Source organism: Amblyomma maculatum, chromosome 2, assembly GCF_055883805.1.
Source record: "Amblyomma maculatum isolate TAMU_Amacu chromosome 2, ASM5588380v1, whole genome shotgun sequence".
NCBI classification, from domain to species: domain Eukaryota; kingdom Metazoa; phylum Arthropoda; class Arachnida; order Ixodida; family Ixodidae; genus Amblyomma; species Amblyomma maculatum.
Genome location: NC_139345.1, coordinates 204,694,955 through 204,711,060, shown reverse-complemented (window position 1 = coordinate 204,711,060; position 16,106 = coordinate 204,694,955). Strand labels below are relative to the sequence as shown.

Below are 16,106 nucleotides of genomic sequence, written 5' to 3'. Positions count from 1 at the left end.
TCGGGTACTAGAGCAGTGTTGCCAAATGTCGGTGAGCAAAAGTAGCTAGATGGCAGCGTGAAAGTAGCTAAAAGTAGCTAAAAAATCTAGTAAGGAGCCAAAAGTAGCTAGATTTGCTCCTAAGAATTTTTACTTTATATTTTGGATATATAACGCATTTATTGGCAGCTCTATTATTATAAAAATTAAACACAGCTATCAAGACATGGTTTCCTGCAGGCAACTACGCATGACAAGTGCTAACTAACGAATTACGAATGATAAATGTGCTCAGGTTTCGATTCCGATAATTTAGACAGACGTAGTTTTCGCAAAGCGTTAAGGCTTGCGCGCTAAGAAAAGACGAGCTGCGAATGTATCACTGCTCTGTAAACATGTAAAGAATGGACTTTTATCCACTTTTTGCGTGTACACAGAGGCCTATGAACGGAGAGTTATGAAAGGTTTAATGACTGTCCGTATCTTCAGTCCGTGACTCGGCGTAACTCGGACCGGTGGGCCTCTTGGCCTCTTTCATCCGCTCGGCGATGCCCGCGCATGATCCTCAAAGAGAGTCGAATCAGACAGTCGATCCCAGGCGCCTTATGGTCGCCGCGCAGGGAACGTTAAGAGTTTCAGTAATATGAATGCGTACACACATGTACAATAGTGTACCGCGAGCACGACTTCGATGCACATGGAGCAAGCTCCATGTAGGAAGAAGGCCAGAAGCGGCGAGGCATACCTAAGTAGGTAGGTAGGTAGGTATCTTTGGGATATTCAAGGGGGGGAGGGGAACCGGACACGGGTTATGCCGGCCTAATGTCGCGGCGGCACTGGTGTCCGGGGGATGGGGAAGTGGGACGTGGGGAGGGGGGGGGGGGGGAGTGGCTCCTTGTATTGCATCCTCCTCTCTCTTTTCAAGTGTTTCCTTCTTTCTCGCAACCACTCACAAGTTTGTCTGGTTTGCGTCTTGTTTAAGACCTACCAGATAGCGCTATGTGCCTGACGTCAGTTTCATCATGTGTAGCGTCTTAGGAAAGATTTTTGGCGCCGGAATAGTAATTTTCCGAAATGTAGCCAGATTTAAGCTATATTTCACCAAAATAGCTAGATTTTGAAGAAAGGAGCTAAAACAGCTACTCGTAGCTAAACTAACTTTCTTGGTAGCTAGTTGGGTCCAAAAGTAGCTAAATCTAGCTACAAAGTAGCTAAATTGGCAACACTGTACTAGAGCCAGATAATTCGTTTCCTTCATCGCGCGAGCACCGCTAGCCTTCGAAGGTCACTCGCTACGAGACGTCACCATGCGCCCCAACGGGGAAAGCCTCTGACGTCGCGACACCCGTGCTCGCGTCAGCGGCGACGTCATTCCGGCTAAACCGTCCGCCGGACAATCCTCTGTGTTCGTGCCTCTCTCCCCCTTTGGCGGCCAATCGCGCACCGTTCAAGCGATGCGGAAGGCGTCCGAGCAACCTAAAAGCAGAAGCGCCATATTAGCCCGGGTGGGTGGCTATCGCCCATGAGCTTACGGGTGGATGCCAAGCGTATTTTCGAACAGTAAACAGCACAGTGGACCAGTTCCGTCTAGTTTAAATTGTTCTAGACAGTCTAGTCTGAAGGGGTTTTAAACGGCGGTTTTGGCTCCAAAAAACCTCACACGGCTACCTAAACGTTTAACACTCCGGTCGAAATTGTAAATTATTTTTACCATGCAACCATTATTGTTTCGAGAGAAGAAAAAAGAAACGAGAGAAAAAAGTCATCATCATCATCAGCCTGATTATACCCACTGCAGGGCGAAGGCCTCTCCCATATTTCTCCACTTAACCCGGTTCTGTGCTAGCTGCATCCACTTGACCCCTGCGAACGTCTTAATCTCATCCGCCCACCTAACTTTCTGCCGCCCCCTGCTACGCTTTCCTTCCCTTGGAATCCAGTTTGTTACCCTCAGCGACCATCGGTTATCCTCTCTTCGCACTACATGTCCTGCCCATGTCCATTTCTTCTTCTTAATTTCCACTAGAATGTCGGTAACTTGAATTATTTCTCTGACCCACTCTGCACGCTTTCTATCTCTTAATGTTACCCCTACCATTTTTCGTTCCATAGCCCTCTGGGTTGTCCTCAACTTAAGTAGAACTCCATTGGTTAGCCTCCACGTTTCAGCCCCATAGGTGAGTACAGGCAAGATGCAACTGTTGTATACTTTCCTCTTGAGCGATACCAGTAAGCTGCTAGTCATAATCTGCGAGTGCTTGCCAAATGCGCTACACCCCAATCTTATTCTTCTTATTTCCTTTTCATGGTCCGGATCTGCGGTTACTACCTGTCCTAAGTAGCCCGCCGGGGTGGTGCAGTGGTAAGACGCCCGACTACTGTGCCGGAGTTTCCGGGATCGAATCCTGACCACGGCGGCTGCGTTTCGATGGAGGCGAAACGAATTGGCTTCCGTGTGCTGTGCGATGTCAGCGCACGTCCCAGGTGGTCGAAATTTCCGAAGTCCTCCACTACGGCGTCTCTCATAGCCTGAGTTGCTTTGGGACGTTAAACCCCACAAACCAACATATTCGCCTACTACTTCCAGTATTTCGCTACCTAATGTAAACTGCTGTTCCTTCCCGAGGCTGTTGAATATTACCTTAGTCTTCTGCATATTGATTTTCAAGCCTACCTTTCTACTTTTCCTGTCTAGGTCATCAATCATTGTTTGAAGTTTATCCCCCGAGTTACTTAGCAAGGCAATGTCATCAGCAAATCGCTGATTACTGAGGTACTCCATCTACCCTTATCCCTAACTGCTCCCATTCCAAGTCTCTGATTATTACTTCCTCTAAGCAAGCTGTGAATAGTAATGGGGAGATTGTGTCTCCTTGCCTAACACCTTTCTTTATGGGAATTTTGTTACTTTCTTTATGCAGAACTACGGTTGCTGTGCCGCCACAATATATATCTTCCAGCACTTTCACGTACGGCTCGTCTACCCCCTGATTTCGCAATGCCTGCATCACCGCCGAGGTTTCAACTGAGTCAAATGCTTTTTCGTAATCAATGAATGCTATGTATAAGGGCTGGTTAAATTCCGAGCATTTTTCTATCACCCGGTTGATGGTATGGATATGATCGATAGTAGAGTACCGTTTCCGAAACCCTGCTTGATCCCTTTCTTGATTGCAGTCTAAGGTTGTCCTGATTCTATTAGCGATTACCTTAGTAAATACCTTATATGTAACAGACAGTAAACTGAGAAAAAAATATGTAGCCTGGAAGACCAATTGTCTCCTAAAAACAAAACGCAACCTGGAAGCCAACACGCCCCGAGTGATAAATGACCCGATTACTGAAGAGCGGGGCTTATAACGAAAACACGACGTGACGAGCGCAGTGAAAATAGAAAATTGGAAGAGAAGCGACATGCTCGAGGGAAAATGACCAATGACTTGTAGTGCAATTTGTATGAAAGCGTAAGTGAAAAAAAACACCATCAAAAGTGAACCTCTAGGGCATTCAGAAGAGGACGGCCGCCGACTGCCCCACAGCAAATGGATCGGGGGCTGCAGTATTCTCAACCGTTAGTATTATTCACATGTTATTCTCCTCTGGGTGTCGCAGTTCATATCCTGCATCGAAGCGGTGTAACCAACAGGAACTAGTTAAAATGGCCTCACCGTCAGCGAGGACAATATAGAAACCGAGAAGGTGACCATTCGCAAGCATGGCACCTGTGTAATCAGAGATTCTATGGTTGCCTGTCGCAACTGCATCAAATAACTAATTGGTCCCCCGGACACCGAGACATCAAGGCGTGGAAGGAAACAAGTGCGCCCAGCATGCCTCCATCGCAACTTCAGCCCTCCATCCCCCACATCACCTTACCCCGGCCGCGGAGAGGTTACGTACAACACGTGTGTAGTACGTACAGTACTCACGGATTGAAATAGGACACTCGGAGCGCGTGGCCGTCGCTGCATGCAAGGCAGTGTGGTAAACAACAGGGCGGCTTATTGGCGACCGGAAAGAGCAGTTCTGCTTTTTAGATGTTCTCCCCCTCTCGCTATACCACAATGCAGCACCTTGATTCCATAAGCACCCACGGGCGGCGCTGGATGCAGCGACGGCCACGCGCTCCGAGTGTCCTATTTCAATCCGTGAGTACTGTACGTGGAGAGGGTACAACACTGCAGACGCTCTCGCAGAAGATACCAAGGGGCTTTCCATAGCGGAGGCGACGCCTATACACACAGGTCATAAAACTATCACGCTGTAACTCCACTTTGCTCAAGTTACAACTCAGCTTGTTTATACACAACCGTGAGACGCCAAATGAAAGAAAGCAGGCCTGCCCCAAACGGCCGGTAGTACCCAAACACAGTGCCGACCTAGTGAGGGATGGGAGGTTGCCCAATCCAGCTCGAGGCTGAAAGGACCCTCGTGAGCACGGACAGCAGCCGCAACCGCTCGAATCCCGGTCATATCCTACTTCCTTATCTCCCAATAAAGCTTTTCAGACATTCGAAGCATGTGAGGCAAACGAATGAGAAGCGCTGGGCGGCAAAAAGCCCCACCGGGGTGGTACAGTGGTAAGACGCCCGACTACTGTGTCGGACGGATTCGAACCCGACCGCGGCGGCTGCGCTTCGATGGAGGCGAAACAGTGCGTGTGTGCTGCACGATGTCAGCGCACGTTAAAGCCCCGCCGGGGTGGTGCAGTGGTAAGACGCCCGACTACTGTGCCGGAGTTCCCGGGATCGAATCCCGGCCTCAGCGGCTGCGTTTCGATGGAGGCGAAACGAAGTGGCGTCCGTGTGCTGTGCGATGTCAGCGCACGTTAAAGATCCCCAGGTGGTCGAAATTACTCCGTAGCCCTCCACTACGCCTCCCCCCCCCCCCTTTTCTCTCTATCCACTTTCACTCCCACCTTCATCCCTTCCCTTACGGCGTGGTTCAGGTGTCCACAGAGCAAGTGTGACAGATACTGCGCCTTTCCCTTCCTATGAACCAACCAACCAACCAACGTTAAAGATCACCAGGTGGTCGAAATTACTCCGTAGCCCTCCACTGCGGCTCCCCTTTCGCTCTTTCCACTTTCACTCCCACCTTCCTTCATTCCTTTACGGCATGGTTCAGGTGTCCACAGAGCAAGTGTGACAGATAGAGCGCCTTTCCCTTCCTGTCAACCAATTATTATTATTATTATTATTATTATTAATACCGGTGTAGTATTGGTGCGACACAGAGGGGGAACAAAAAACAACTCGACATCTTGTTAATATATACAAATGTTACACAAGAAAACGATAGAAAAACCTTAAAAAAAAAGCAGGGTCCTCACAAAATATCCACACTAAAAGACGACAGTTCTACGACGGTCGGCTGCAGGATGCTAATGAAAAGCAGTATTTGCTTCTTTTGGAATAGGCATTCTTTGAAAAGCCACCGTACAACGACGCTTTCGGACCAGCAAAGAAGAGCATGGCAGATATTCTCGGCAACAAAGAAAACACTATGACACTCGCAGCTCGATTAGGCCAAATGGTACAGCCGCAGGTCGGCGCCTTGCTCTCCTCGCGGAAATTTTTATTCATTCTAACCTCAGGGCACAGAGTACACAACCGAGAGGAAGGGCAATTCACAACAATAAAAATAATACATTCCGTTTGCGGCACTAAGCTACTGAAGTTCCTGAAATCAGGCGAGCAAATAAGCTGGAATCGAGAAAACTTTCCTCCTTGATGTTCAACGTTTGAAGTTTTGTAGAAATAAAATATGCTTGCAAGAAATAAACGATACGTTCAAGAACTCCGGAACATACGGTGCTCCCCTGTTCACATTCAAGCGCTGAGCTTTGCAGCCACTGGTAAGGCATTCCTCTCACGTAACCTGACTAAGTGCTCTCGCTGGACCACGTCTGCTCATGAACATGATTATAATGCGCAAACGCCTTTCATGCAGTACACGCGTGTGCCTAAGCCCGCTCTGTAAAAAATATGAACCACAAATAAAAAGCTCAAACTACATTGGGGGGTCACTTAAAGCTGACAGCGTTCGCGGCTCGTTCCACTCGTCCCTAAATGTGTGGTTCTATTACCTCACGAATAAATCGTAAACCCTTATATATGTGAAATGCCACGCGATATGGATATAAAGCCGCACACATGCACAAAATAGCTGCGGAGTCCTTGGCTACGTAAGAGGGCGCGTTCTAGCTCCGCAGCTTCCGCTCAACCGCCAGAGAAAGTTTAGATTTATTTTACTGTCGGGACCGAGCATTTGATCTCTCTTTCCTCGTTGCCAGCCAGGGCATGACGTCATGCATTCAGATACGAGCGGTTCTGCCCGCTCCGTAGTAGCTAGCGAAAAAGCCCTCCCGCCACCACCTGCGCTGAAGAGATGCTGCGGCGCGGTGAAGTTTACTGTGAGCGCGAGTGTACCCATCAACCTCCCTTTTTCGGCAGGACGTTCGCAAACTGCCCCGCTCTTCCTCTCCCGCATCAGCGTCATGCTGAAGTAGGTCGCGAAAGCAGAGGCGGCGTTTGCGCGATATTCCAACGAAGAGACTACCACAGGCGAGCAGCCAACTTCCGCGAAACAGTCGCAAATGCGAGGCCACCCCTGGGCCGGCCCGGGTCGCGACCACCGCACACATTTGGTGAAGGACACAAGAGGAAAAGAAAGAGGCCAAATAGTGCACGACTAGAGGAAAATGCGGGAGGCGCAGCCATTTGCGAACAGGGATCCCACATTCTTTCCGGCAAGGACTGAACCAAGGGGCACTGGAGACTATCCACAGGCGACACCTTTCCCCATTGATGCAGTTGTTCTTCTCAATTTAGGAAGGTTCCTTAGCCAATTCGTTTCATCCTTACAGAGACATTCGTAGCGCCGCCGTTCGAGAAAACGCTGGCTGTCAGTTAAGAAACAAACTAAAATGTCAAAAAGGCATAAGAAACCCGAATGTATCCTTGCCATATTCTGCAGCGACTATTCACTCAATTAGAAAGCTCTTCAGGTTGGCAACATTATATCGGGGGTTATCAAACATGAAAGACAGACACGAGTATTAAATGGCCACTATCTTCAGCAGCGAATACAGTGCACCCAAAGAGCAGTCGTCAAAGATATACAACTGAAGGGGCTGGCTTCAAGCCATGCAATACGCTCAAGAAGGGTGAGAACAAAATTTATCAACACCTGTAAGATTGCGAACACTGCAGATGCACAATGAGCCCCATTATGGAGCTCAGAAGCAAATCCCTAAGGCTCTATATATTTTTGACAAACACTGTACACAGTGCAAAAAGCATGCAAGAGCTGACAGCTCTGGCATGCCGAAATGCTGCGTATGGGAATGTAATTAGTGCAAGAAAACAAAGGTCAAGTCACAAAAACAAATACTTGGTCTAGCAATATGTTTCTCAGTGAAGTTTCATATAGAGATTATGCAGCACACCTCATCCTTCTTTCCCTAAAACAGTTACTGTAATGCTGGTTGGAAGAGAAGGAATTGGCAAAGTCCTCTAATGCCAGGCTTCAACATGCACACTGAGCATATGTACACTAAGGAAATGTCGCCCTTGCCGATGCGATGCCTGTCTTCAGGAGTTTGTACATGCTTCAGAGCAAACAAAACCAGACTTAGATGAGTAACGTGATAGTGGACATAGAGAGAGTGGGCACTCAAAAAGAAATTAAAATAATATTACAGGAAGAAGCTACTGCTGCCAGCTTTTCATGCTGCCAAAGCTGATAGGGGCCGCTGTTTTAAAAAAGTGTCCATGCAGGGTTGGCTTCATTGTGAATGACCATTGTCATTGGTTCACTACACAGAAAACGAGCATACATAGCACAGCACTTATCCACATGACAGGTCTGTCTTGTGGACAACAGGCAGCCACTGAATGGAGGCGATGGGTTATTGGTTGTGTGGAAAAGAAAAGCGCATTAGTCTGACACAATTACCCGTGCCACGGCACAAAGAAACAGATAAAGGAGGGGGGTGAAAGAAGGGAGAGAGGCATAATGGAGGCCAGCAGTGAAGGCAGCAACTTGGATCCTCAGCGTCCACACACACCACATGGGTGAACAGGCAGCATCTTTTTGAAGCGAAAGCTTCACTATGCCACCTCGGGCTAAGGTCAGAATAGGCCAGCAATTGGCTTTCTAGGAGCCAGAGGACAAAGTGTGGCTATAAGAAAAAATCTCTATCAACTAAATGACACTGCATTTAGTTGATAATGATGATAGTGGTGATATCAATGAGGATGCAGTCAATGAAAACTGTCCTGTAAAATGGCTTTCACAATTTCCACTCCTAAGCTGACTTAAATGCAAACTGAAACAAAATTTTATTTTGGCTGCAATGTAATTGGAGAGTCTTAAAACTAATCCAGACAAAGTTGCATACACTGCAGCAAACTATTTCTTCAGTTAAAGAGTTTCAAAGGTGTGTAGCAGATGACGCGCGCACCTTGCAGCGTGTCGTGGAGTTGGGCAATTTACCTGATATGACATAGAAACCAGTGCTCGAGAAGCGTTCTCAACCTGGGTCAATTGAGTGTGAATGGCCTAAGGACAGTGTGCAATCAAGAACTTGGTGGCAACAGACTTTTTACAAGGTTAAGTTTTTATAATTTCCACCGCTATTACCATGCAGAAACAGTGTGCAGTAGTTAGGAGCATGAGTGTGCGCATCATGTAAGAAATGCGCTCATCGCTTGCGTTTCCTAAGCACAGATAAGATAGGGCAAAACATACTGTGGTCCATGTTGATGACTGCCTTTTGTTCTCAGTGCTGTAAATTCATACGATTGACGCTCGAGATGCGCATAATACCTGAATAAAACCCCTGCCCACTTACTGAGGTTCCTGCAAGAAGCAACAAGCTGCTAGTATGCTATAAATACTGCGCCTGAGGGTTCCATTGAGCCCTTTTCTATGTCTTTTGCGGCTCCTAGTAACGGCTGCCCTTTTTCCAGTTTCAGTTTGAGAAACGACGGTTTTTTGTGAGCGATTACGGAAACACTCGCTTCAGTAACGAATGCCATATTTCTCTTTTAGTGGTCTCTTTTGACATACTACTGAAGAATGCCCCCTTTACGGAGTAAACATTTTGTCGTAGTTGGCCTTTAAGTGAAGTTCAGTAATTTTCGTGATAAAACAGTGCAGCAAAGACACGGACAAGGAAGGAAACACGGCATAAGCGCACAGTTTCAATAAGGTTTATTGGAAGGCACGTCAATATATACATGCGGCATGAAAAAACAAACAGCAAAAGAATGCCTAGTCACATTCACATGACATGTGTTGAAAAAAAAAAAAAAACAACATTGATTAAGACGCGTTTAAGAATTTGTTCTTTCACGCCGCATGTGTATACCTATTGACATGCCTACCAATAAACCTTGTTGAAAGTCAGCGCTTGTGCAGTGTTTCCTTCTTTGTCCGTGTCGTTGCTGTGCTGTGTTACCGTGAATGACCAACAAGCCCGTTCATTCGTCGCAGTAATTTTGCTGCATTCAGCATGGGACAGCCTTGCAGGTGAATGTCAGAGCCACTGTTGGAGGTACACAGTGACATCACAATTCAAGGAACACGTACACGGAGAAGATGGTTAGAGATCGGTGGCTATGGACAGGGTGGTCAGCTGTGTACGACAGTGGACAAAGACTAGCCATAATGACAAAGGCTTCCTGGTGGAGATGACGGTAAAATCAAGCCAGATGTCAACTCCCCTTCAACAGATATCTGGAATGCACTTACGGGCCATAACTATGCCTGAAGAGGAAATAGACCGCAAGAGCTACTCCTCTTTGCCAGCACTCACCCGAGGGGCAGGAGCTATGACTGAGATTGAATTCTGGATAGCACTACCTGACATGGAAAGGAAAACAATAGACATTAAGCGTGTACATCAGAAAACAAATGAGCTGGGAACAGGTGCAATTTAATTATATCCTAGGTGAAACCACACAATGAGACGGGATTGTCCATTAGTGTAAACGAGTGAATTCCGAGAGAAGGAAAGCAAAGAAGGAATCAACAGAGCCAGGAGGGTGCGTAAGGCCAGGCAGGGGATAAGACGACTAGCTTCAATGAGCCCAGGACAGTGCTGATTTGAAGTGAAGAAAAATAGTGCTGCAGTAGAAGTAGCTGGACTCAAGGTGACCACTATTCATGCTGACAAGTAAAGCACACACACAAATATGACCCCTCCAAAGTGCCAGGACAACTGCTGCAGTAGTCTGTTCAATGGAAGGAGAAAAACTTGGCTGTGCGACTACTCTCTCCATGTGTTCCTGTGAGACATTACATATTCGGATATGAAAGGTGCTCAGAAAAGGGCCCATAATAGTATCATTCACGGCCGTTTCGAACATGCTCGCACATCTAGTCACTGAGTAAAACTGGACATAGGATGGAAGGGTTTCAAATGCACTTCACAAACAAGGCAGCCATAAAATACATACACCATACTGGATTCCATATCTGCTAATGTACAGTATGTAAATTAAAATAAACTCAGATAAGTAATAACTAAGTCCCTTCAATTGGTATGAACGGATTCCACATATACAGGCACTCAATGGCGCAACTGTGCCAAGAGAGGTGCTCATCTCCCGTGAGAAAGACCCTCTTTGGGAGCAGATTTCTTCCCAAGAAAAAGAACAGCAAGTATAATCCAATACAATGTATAGCCAAAAGGCGCGCCATTCTACTTCTGCAAGGGGGTTCAGTGTAATGTGATGAAGGCTAAAAATTGGTCTCCACTCCACTTGGGCAATCTAAAGTGTCAGTCATGCACACAAGGGTACATACAGGGAAAAAGGCTCCAGCTGCAGGCACTTGAAAGAAGTTCCAATTCACGGAAAAGCCTTTATGAAAGGAAGCAAAAGAGTAGACTCACTGATTCCTGTTTTGAAGTGCTTTCACTGACACTGCTCTGAGTGCAGACATTTTAAAAACAGCACCCCTACCCCAGTGGCCAGATAAGGGTGGGCGGTCATGAATGCCACAAAACCATAATTATTGAATGATCAAGGTTAATTTCATGCATCAAAATAGGCAAGCCAATGAGGTGGCAAATTATGTGCACAATAGTGGATTAGAACATAGATAGGTGTTCCAGGTTACCGCCATGCAAGAGCATGTCATGTCACTGGGCAGAGTGACATGTGGTTCTGTGGTAACACACATGAGCATTGTTGGTGACACGCAGCATAATGCAGGAGTGAACTGGACAGCTGAGCATGCAGTGACTGCAAGCACACACCACCCATTATCAAAGTGTGGCTACTCCATACAGTATGTGAGCTGTAGCAGCAGCATTCAGTTTAATGTGTGAGAACTAAAGGTGCTATCTAACGAAATAAGAGGGCAACAATAAGTGGCATATCAACATGCACCCCTGTAACAAAGCATTATCTGTAGCAATAGTGTAGCTTAGCTGGTTGTACAATACAGTTAGTTATATGAAGTTTTATGGTGCGTAAGCACCTGTGACTATCATTCATTAAACAGGTCAAACAATGCGTTGTGTTAGCTAATAATGTTTCGATACCTATAGATGGCTTAAAACATTGGCTTTCTTGTGAAACATACAAACGTGAAAATCAAGCGTTGGTTCGCCTCAAAGCAACATTGGGTGAAATGGGATGTGTCTAGTGTAAATTGCAGCAAAATACTTTTTTTCTCAGTTCTTCGAGCTCTGCGCATGTGATCAGAATGTGATTTACTGTTAGCTCATCACCACAAATTTCGCAGGCTTGCCTTCTTTCGTTATTAAGAAACTGTCTGTGAGGTGTGCGTGTTCTACATGCAGACGGTATAATATGACTTCAAAGAAATGTTCCTTATGTCGACATGATTCTGATTCAACTAGGCTTTACAGAGTGAAGTTTGTTGTTTGCTTATTTTTTCCAAGCAGCCTACTACTTGGCTCTCTGTTTGCAGTGCACTAACTTCACGCAATCTCTGTTTGGAATGCTTACATGCTTTATTTCCATAGGACTGTGCAATAAAAGATTGCAAAAGTGTAATGCATGTCCTTCTTTGTGTCATAGTCTAAAACAATCCTGCACTTCAGTCATTACCTGGTTTGATATACAGTCACTTTATCATGTTGACCGGAACAGCGCGCACTAAGACACAGACAAGAAGAGAGACACGACACACACGAGCGCTGTGTGTCGTGCCTCTCTTCTTGTCTGTGTCTTAGTGCGCGCTGTTCCGGTCAAAATGAGTTACCAACTTGCCCAAGCATCTGTTTTCACTTTATCATGATTACACTATGTGAGAAAGAGTCTCAAAGGTAAAATCAACAGATTACTCCTGTTCTCCAAATTATTTTACTGAAAAAGGCTGCTTGGTAGATCAGAATCACCCTGAATGCGCATTTGATGTGATTGATTTGACTAAATTCATGGGGTTGAATGCCTGAAAGCAACTAAGACTATGAGAGATGCCACAGTGGAGGGCCCAGATAGTAAAGCTTGCATGCGGGCTAGTTTGTTACACGAATCTGATGACTTCTGACGCAGCGTTGCCTCTCTCTGACGAAGAAGAGAGATCACCTGTGTGGACATCTTGTTGTGATCTGTCTTGTCTACGTGATGGAAAATGCATGCACCAGAAGTCATCAGGCTCCATATAATCTGAACCACCTGGGGTTTTTTAACATGCACTGACATCACAGAATACACAGCCACCTAGCGTTTTTCACAACTGCAATGCGTGAACATCTTTTGGGGTCACATGCTATCAAACTGGACCAGGTAATATTACTTGGCTAAGTGCTGTCAGAAACACCACTTGCCTACACTTCCCCTCTTCCATTATGCGTTCAAGCATAATGAACTGCATGCATGAAATAGATATCACAGTAAAGCCCCTTCCTAGAGCAAGGAAGAAATGGCCTATGAAAAATGAAACCAGAAACTTGCATTAATGCTTCTGCTGCTAATTCAGTGGGAGGGTAGCACAAGCACAGATCATATGTAGCTATTGCGCTACAATGATTGTTTACATGAGCTAAAGTAAGCAAGCCAGATGCCGAATCCCGAGGCAGACCTTTTTTCGTTGTTTTCCGACATCTGCCACAAAAAGGCCCCTTGGTGAAGACAGCGTATCGCCGCAAAGATTTCGCATGAGACAGCCATTGGTTGGATGACACGGTGGAAACATTAATAACCCAGTTATAACTATGAGGCAGCTGAGACCGCTGCTTGAACACTGGTGGAAAGCCCATTACTCATGAATCAGTCAAATCAAGCGCAAACGCATAAGGAGTAGTGGTGCAAATAAATATCTCTTCGCAGTTCGCTTCTGTGATGAGTACGGCGGACGTTTTGCTTTCGACGGGTGAGTGATGGGCAGTCACGATTTCTTATCGCGCTCAACCGAGAAATATTCGCACCCGCGGGGCTCTTCCTCCAAGCGAACGAGGCTTTTCTCACGCTGGGCAGCACAAGGAAAATCTAGGTGCCTAATGACCGTGGAAAAACTAGCAGGAAACCACTTGCGCCTTGGTCGGACAGGAAAAGAGATGGCCTTTGCGATGGCCCTCACACCACACAGTTCGCAAGACGAGCATCGCGTGACGAAAGCGTCTGTCACTCGCGAAGTCCCGATCGTCGGCGGAGCGGAGAGCACCTCGGGCGCCGGCTTCGGACGATGATAACGTCCGGTGATGTGATGAGGATCTCCCATCTCCCCGCGCGAGCATCGCTGCTACAGAAGCGCCCCCGCCGTCGCGAAAACTGCGAAAACCCGCACCCACGGCTGCTGCCGGTGCCGTCGACCGGTTCACAGTTGGGAGGAAAACGTACCCGCTTCCTCGTGCCACGGGCGCTCGTGCGAACAAAAATGGGCCGCCAGGCTTTTCCGCTCGTTCCTTTTAGTGCTATAAGTGCGTGGAGCAGCTGCTCAGCGCACGACGAAATCGGCACAACAACGATACCGAAAGACCGGCGCTCACCGCTGAAGTGCTATCGCCGTGTTCGCGGCGACAAACCGAGCTTAGGCGCGAGAGGAGTGCACCGGCGATGCGTGCTTACCTGCTTCGCCGGTCAAGTGATCCACGAGCACAAAAGACGCACCGCACTGAACACGCCACGCGCAACTCACACAAGTGCACGTATCATGCGGACGTCTCGCACCACTCACACCACTCGCGATGCGTCTGCCGCGGACGCCCGGCTCCGCCAATGAACGGCCGGCAAGGAACAGACGACAGCACCTCATGTCATTCGCTGGCCAATCGCTATCCACTTTCTAACCACCGTAATTTTAGATACATAATGTAGATTTTTCTGCTTTGTTAAGGGCATAAAAGCTACAATAATGTAGTTGGCAGCTCTTATTTAAGATTAATCTTGTACATATAATGTCTTTTTTTATTTGTTTGAAATGTGCTTTGTTGGTATGCTGCGCCATCTGTCAAACCAGCTTGAAAACTTTCCTCTCAACGTTAAAACAAATCAGTGCTCTCTATTATCGCGTTTGCTACCTTATAAGCATTAAAATGTCTAAATAATTTTTATTAGTGATTGTTTTTGTTATTTCAACGTAGTTTTGAGGAATATTGTCTTTTTACTAAATTCATTCAAAGGAAGCGGTACATTCAAACTACTTGTAGGATCTGAATTTTCTTCTTTTTTTTTTCTTTTTTTTTTCAGAAAAATAAAATTGTACTACGCAATACCATCAACAACGAATATATCATTTTACACGCTATATTGCACAGTCGTCACCAAGCCCGCCTAGAGTGCTCGAACACCGCCATGTGACACAACAGTTCTGAGCAGGTACTCGGCTGTAGGCATAATTATAGTGCCTAGAATAGCATAATGATGGCTATAGGGCGAAGGAACGTAAATAGCTGATAACTTCACCATGCTTTTTACACGACAGCCGAGCCGAGACTTTACTTTTCGTTAGACTCTAGTCAGGCTTACTGACGACTTTATGCACCAATTAATAGGGGTCATGTCATGGCCATCCAATATGTAGTCGGTAGATAATTTTGGGCCTTAGTATTTTATTTCCGAAGTTTGTGCTTGCTGGACGCCTTCTTTATTTAGAGATCATGTGACTGAAATTGAGACAAGAGCTCTTTGTTATTACCAGTAGTGAAATTGTATAAAAAAGAAAACGGAGGTTTTGTTGTTGTTGCTGTTCTCTAAATTGATGGCACATATTTGATTGGCCGAAATTCGGATGCATTCGAATAGTTGCGGCGCCCGCTGCCATTAAAGTAAACTGTGTCTATGTTATAAATTTTCGCATTGTTAACAAATACACATCATCATCATCATCATCATCAGCCTGACTATACCGACCGCAGGGCGAAGGCCTCTCTCACATTTCTCCAATTAACCCGGTTCTGCTAGCTGCATCCACTTGACCCCTGCGAACTTCGTAACCTCATCCGTCCACTTAACTTTCTGCCGCCCCCTGCTACGCTTTCCATCCCTTGGCATCCAGTTTGTTACCCTCAGCGACCATCGGTTATCCTCTCTTCGCACTACGTGTCCCGCTCATGCCCATTTCTTCTTCTTTATTTCCACTAGAATGTCAGTAACTTGAGTTATTTCTCTGACCAAATCTGCACGCTTCCTATCTCTTAATGTTACCTCTACCATTTTTCGTTCCATAGCCCTCTACGTTGTCCTCAACTTAAGTAGAACCCTCTTGGTTAGCCTCCACGTTTCAGCCCCATAGGTGAGTACAGGTAAGATGCAACTGTTATATACTTTCCTCTTGAGCGATACCGGTAAGCTGCTAGTCATAATCTGCGAGTGCTTGCCAAATGCGCTCCATCCCAATCTTATTCTTCTTGTTATTTCCTTTTCATTGTCCGGATCTGCGGTTACTACCTGTCCTAAGAATCCATATTCGCCTACTACTTCCAGTGCTTCGCTACCTAACGTAAACTGCTGTTCCTTCCCGAGGCTGTTGAACATTACCTTAGTCTTCTGCATATTGATTTTCAAGCCTACTTTTCTACTTTTCCTGTCTAGGTCATCAATCATTATTTGCAGTTAATCCCCCGAGTTACTTAGTAAGGCAATGTCATCAGCAAATCGCTGATTACTGAGGTACTCCATCTACCCTTATCCTATAACTGCTCC

The 16,106-nt window shown here is 46.3% G+C and overlaps 1 protein-coding gene across 2 annotated transcripts in view; it reads right to left on the bottom strand.

Moving 5' to 3' along the window:
• ATPCL (ATP-citrate synthase) overlaps window positions 1–14,187 on the bottom strand; it is a 77,983-nt gene extending 63,796 nt beyond the window's left edge. The window contains exon 1 of one of the 2 annotated variants that reach the window (XM_084595636.1): window positions 14,031–14,187. The gene's annotated coding sequence lies outside the window, so the exon portion shown is untranslated. Of the gene's footprint in view, window positions 1–10,794; window positions 10,817–14,030 lie in introns of those variants that run through there. The other variant, XM_084595637.1, reaches the window with a different exon arrangement.
• Window positions 14,188–16,106: the final 1,919 nt, after the last annotated feature.